Below are 6,000 nucleotides of genomic sequence, written 5' to 3'. Positions count from 1 at the left end.
TTCCAGGGGTCTTCACATCCCTCGAATCCCATACTCAGTCCCTGCAGGGGCCAGCGCTAACATCCTAGGCTAAACTATCTCCCACAGCAGTGTTATAAATGGTTTTCGATCTGTCAAAATCAGTCACAGCTCCAACAGGGAATGAATAAAAGTTGGCCTGACCGCGCTTCCTGTTTCTAACTACAGAACCCAAGACCTGATGGGCAAGAGTATTGTACACTCGGTCCTACTAAAAAGACTCTTTCTTCCTGGTCATTTTTCCCCAGACCTCCTAGGGAGCTGTCCTGCTCTTATTTGAAATTCAAACCAGAAGGAAGTCACCTCTAAAAATACCAAGTTTCCCCGCTTTCCTTTTCACGATGATGCAGCACCACCTAGGGGACATTTCCATTCATTTCTTGCTATTTGCACTATAAAATTCCTTTTAAAATGTTACAGTCCTCCTTATCTACATGAGAAACGCACAGGAGCTTCTCTGAACACAGTTTTCTAGATTCAGCTCCAGACTTACGTCAGGTGGAAACCCTCGTGGACTAATTTATTACACGATGATCACTACCACGGGTTGTGGTTCACATTTATAATCACGGAGGAAAATTGGCTTTATTATTACATAAACTACCAATTAGTAAGCACCTACCACATGACAAGGTATATATATATTTATTTCTAATATACACGGTAGTCCTTCAAATTGGCCATTAGCATCCCCATTTTACATAGGAAGAAATCAAGGCTTGGAGAAGTTTTGAGAAACTTCCCCAGGATCCGAGACCAGGGTTGTCTTTCTCTTTCCACTACAAAATGCTATCCCTTTATCTTAATGTGAGTTGCGCCTCCATGGCAGTGAGGCTGCTCATTTTAATGATTATAAGGCAGAACATTCAAATAACTATTGTCTTTCAAAGGAGTCACCTTGAAGCCTGTACTGTCATTCTAATGACTAACACTCATAACACTTCTGAGTGTCTGTTATGGAAACTGCCTGCAGAGCTGTGAGTTGCACCACACAATCTCCTGTTATATGATGTCACATGTTTAATGAAAACCTGGCAGAGATTCCCTGAGGTCAAGTAGTGTACATTTTTCAGGCCCATCCTCTGACGATTTTGATTCAGTACATGTGGGAAATAGTCCAGGAGTTGGTATTTTCATGAGGAATTGAAGTAAATGTCATCTTCAGGAAAGTCTTAGAAATACAAGTGCAATGATACCTGCACGAGCTTTGGGGTGACACGGACTTGGGTTGTGGATCTAGGTCAGTCTTTTTTCTAGTTGTGTACCCTTAAGAAAGTCACTAAAGTCCTGAAGTATCAAGTTCCTCATCTATAAGATGATATTAATATTTATTAATAGCCACCAAACAGAGTTGTGGTATGGAATGAATGAGATTATGGATGTGAAGTGCTCATATGGCTTATAGGAGGCACTTCGTAAATGGTCATTGCTATTGTAACGTAAGCATCCTCTCGGTCATCAAATTTGTTCTATGTGACAAATATTTCCAAATATTAAATCCACGGTGAAAGGATATCAGGATGCATAAAATATACTACAGCAACATGTGCCTAGTTCTAAAATTAACAACTAAAGACTCATAGGAGAGAAGATGAAAGATAATAGATCGACAGGGACAGAAATATGTAATCTTTAGGGTATGCAAATGCTTAGGAAATGAGAAACCGACATTTCAAACAGTTTGACATTCAAGAGAATAACACGCTTCTGGGAAAAAAAAGAAAAAACCCACACACATTATACAAGAGATGGAAGCAACCCAAGTGTCCACGGATGGATGAATGAGTAAGTAAAATGTGGTACATACATACAATAGGATACCATTCAGACTTAAGCAGGAAGGAAATTCTGACTTATGCTACAGCCTAGATAAATGTGAAGGATGCTATGCTGAATGAAATAAGCCATCACCCAAAAGGACAAATACTGTATGATTCCACTCATGTGGGTGCATTTAAAAAATGGTTCCAGGGGTTGGCACAAAAACAGACACTCAGATCGATGGAACAGAATAGAGAACCCAGAAATGGACCCACAAACATAGGGCCAACTAATTTGGCAAAGCAGGAAAAGAATATCCAATGGAATCAAGACGGTCTCTTCAGCAAGTGGTGCTGGAAAACTGGACAGCGACATGCAAAATGAACCTGGACCACTTTCTTACACCAGACACAAAAATAAACTCAAAATGGATGAAAGACCTCAATGTAAGACAGGAAGCCATCAAAATCCTCAAGGAGAAAGCAGGTGGAAACCTCTTCAGCCTTGCCCGCAGCAACTTCTTACTCAACACGTCTCTGGAGGCAAGGGAAACAAAAGCAAAAATGAACTGTTGGGACCTCATCAAAATAAAAAGCTTCTGCACAGCGAAGGAAACAATCAGAAAAACTAAAAGGCAACCGACAGAATGGGAGAAGATATTTACAAATGACCTATCAGATAAAGGGTTAGTATCCAAAATCTAGAAAGAACATATCACACTCAACACCCAAAAAACAAATAATCCAGTGAAGAAATGGGCAAAAGACATGAATAGACACTTCCCAAAGAAGACATCCAGATGGCCAACCGACACATGAAAAAATGCTCAGCATCACACATCATCAGGGAAATACAAATCAAAACCACAATGAGATACCACCTCACACCTGTCAGAATGGCTAACGTTAACAACTCAGGCAACAACAGATATTGGCAAGGATGTGGAGAAAGAGGATCTCTTGCATTGTTGGTGGGAATGCAAGCTGGTGCAGCCACTCTGGAAAACAGTATGGAGGTTCCTCAAAAACACTAAAAATAGAACTACCCTACGACCCAGCAATTGCACTACTAGGCATTTATCCACGGGATACAGGTGTGCTGTTTCGAAGGGACACATGCACCCCCATATTTATAGCAGCACTATTAACAATAGCCAAAGTATGGAAAGAGCCCAAATGTCCATCGATGGATGAATGGATAAAGAAGATGTGGTATATATACAATGGAGTATTACTCAGCAATCAAAAAGAATGAAATCTTGCCATTTGCAACTATGTGGATGGAAGTAGAGGGTATTACACTAAGCGAAATTAGTCAGAGAATGACAAATTATCATATACTTCACTCATATGAGGACTTTAAGAGACAAAACAGATGAACATAAGGGAAGGGAAGCAAAAATAATATAAAAACAGGGAGGGGGACAAAACATAAGAGACTCTTAAATATGGAGAACAAACCGAAGGTTACTGGAGGGGTTGTGGGAGGGAGGATGGGCTAAATGGGTAAGGGGCATTAAGGAATCTACTCCTGAAATCATTGTTGCACTATATGCTAACTAATTTGGATGTAAATTTAAAAAAATTTTTTTAAATTATAAAAAAATAAATTAAAAAAAAAAACAGTTTCAGGGGCGCCTGGGTGGCTCAGTTCATTAAGCATCCAACTTCAGCTCAGGTCATGATCTCACGGTTCATGAGTTTGAGCCCTGCATCAGGCTCTGTGCTGATGGTGCAGAGCCTGTTTGGGATTCTCTCTCTCTCTCCCTGTCTCTGGCTAACTCTCCCTCTCTCTCTCTCTCTCTCTCAAAATAAATAAACTTAAAAAAAATTGGTTCCAAAATATGTGTATTCTACCACAATTAAGAATATTTTTAAATTTTAAAAAAGCCACATGGGTGTCAAAATCAAAATTAAATGTGGCTTCTAGATTGTCTTGCTGGGTTTGTGTTTCTTTCAAGAGTGCCACGTGAGACACTCTGGCTTAGAAATGCATAGAGCACATTTATTTTTTTTTAAATGAGCAAGTAAATTCACAAGTACTTTTACGTCCACATTCTCCAAACTGTGACCAGCACCGCCTTGCTCGCCTCTGTTTTTCTTTAAAGCTACATGGTTACCCACGATCACCCAAGAAATATTACTGGGCAAGGTGGGAGGCTGAGCCTGGAAAACCTGTTCTGAGTTCACTGCCCTGGCTTGAGTCGGGGCTTCGAGAAAAATGGCTGAGGAGCATGGTTCTCCCAGAGAACATTGAGGGAGTGTGCTCTCTTACAACACTGCAGCGTGCGCAGAGTCCTGCCCAGGGGCAGCTGGGTGAAGAGGAGGCGCATCAAAGGCACAGCCCATCCAGGACTGGACTGTGTGAGCCCCTCTCGACTGCAGCCCGCAGCGGCAGAGCGGATGCAACTTGATTTGCACCGCAAGCTGGTGAAGAGGGCATTGCCTCGTTTCATTTAACTGTGCTTTTCCTTGAGACCAGCATTTAATAAGATAGATGGGGTCTTTTCTGATGAGTCTACGTGACATCGAAGTTCTTCAAAGGTCCCCAAACTATGATGGCGTTGGCTTTTTGTCTAATTTAACTTAAAAGTCATGACTTTTAAGATGAAAGTACATATTTATCAAATTCCACGTCTTTCCCCATTTGTGGCACTTTTCACAAAAAAGACGAATGGATTTCCTGAAACAAGTGGGCAAAAGTTAGATGCCATTCTTTCCCTCTTCAGGGTGACGTGGGTCCTGGCGTACAGAGGTCACCTGAGATGGAACTGGTGGGCTTCCGGAGTTGAAAACCGGAGAAGTATGGTGACAGCTGGGTGCACGAGTAGAACATAAAGGCAGGAGGGCTGGTTTCACCTTTCAACTGCCAGGGAAAATTTATTGCTGTCTAAAAGAACCCCCTGAGGGTGAGGGACGTGTAAAACCAGCTGGCAGCATCCATGGATGGCCTTGGTGGCTCTTAGGAACGTAATGGATGTCTCTAGCCTTGAGTGAGATTCTTGAGAGCAAAATTCAGAAAGTGTTTTTAAAAGGTATCCCATTTTTGGCTCTGGGATAGATAGATAGGTAGGTAGATATAGATAGATAGATAGATAGATAGATAGATAGATAGATAGATAGATAGATAGATATGTTATAGTACCTTTATCCATCAACACTCCATAGCTGATAACAGAAAGCACTCCATCTAGCTCCATCTAAGCTTAAACACCATGTGATTGGATGTTAACTTCTGGCCATCCACAGAGCTTGCTTCCTCTTTCTTACAAGATGATTGGGAGAGCTAACAGAGCAGCCTTTAGTCTGACTTCCGGGTGTGACTCTCGGACCACCAGCCCGGAACTGGCTGTCCAGAAGAGCTCCTAGCCCTGCCCACAGCACGGACATCGGAAAATCACGGTGCCGCTGCCTGCTTGTTAGTTCTAAGGCCACAGAACCTACCGGCAGAACGCTGCCCCACATCCCGCTGGAGCATGCCCTATTTGCTGTCCAGAAAAATCAAATGCTCCACAGTCGTGGCCAGAGAGAGCAGACATAATGGTTTCCATCTCATCTGGGCTTCCTAATCTCAAACAGGAACATCTGCTTGGAGGAAACCAGGTCACATCTGGAATTCAAGCCGTAAGGGGGTGCTTGGGAAATGTACAGACTTCAGTTCCCTGGGCCCCTCTGCGAGCCGTAGCGCATCCATGTGCCGCAAGTGGGTTAAAAGTGTATCACACACACGCGCTCAGAACTTCATCATTACTTGGAAATACCTGGTGTGAAAAAAAATTCAATTGCAATTCAAACCCATTTGTATTAGCACACACACAAAAAAAAACCCACTTCTCATTTGTCAATGGCAGAACGAGAAGAGCTATTAGGCTTTAAATAGAATTTTCAATTTTTGAATGGATTTTAAAAAATGGTTTCAAATTGTTTCAGCAGCTACTTACATAAACCAAGTTTCTCGTCAATGGTGATTGCCAAGAATTCGAAGAGCTCGTCATGAAAATATCTTGATCAAGAATTGGATATAGCCATTTCAAGCATACAACTTGATATTTAACAGTCTGGAAAGCAAGATCAAGTTTCTCATTAAGGCGTTTTAAAAAATGTATTTGGGAATTTTGCACAAAATCAATATTCCTCTCAAATACTTTGGATTTTACTGATTTTAGTTCTTATAGCGTATGGAGAAAATACAATATTTTGTTCTACTAAACTCCAAATAAAA

Source organism: Acinonyx jubatus, chromosome C1, assembly GCF_027475565.1.
Source record: "Acinonyx jubatus isolate Ajub_Pintada_27869175 chromosome C1, VMU_Ajub_asm_v1.0, whole genome shotgun sequence".
In the NCBI taxonomy this organism is placed as follows: Eukaryota; Metazoa; Chordata; class Mammalia; order Carnivora; family Felidae; genus Acinonyx; species Acinonyx jubatus.
The sequence above is the reverse complement of the archived record's forward strand: the minus strand, read 5'-3'. Positions refer to the sequence as shown.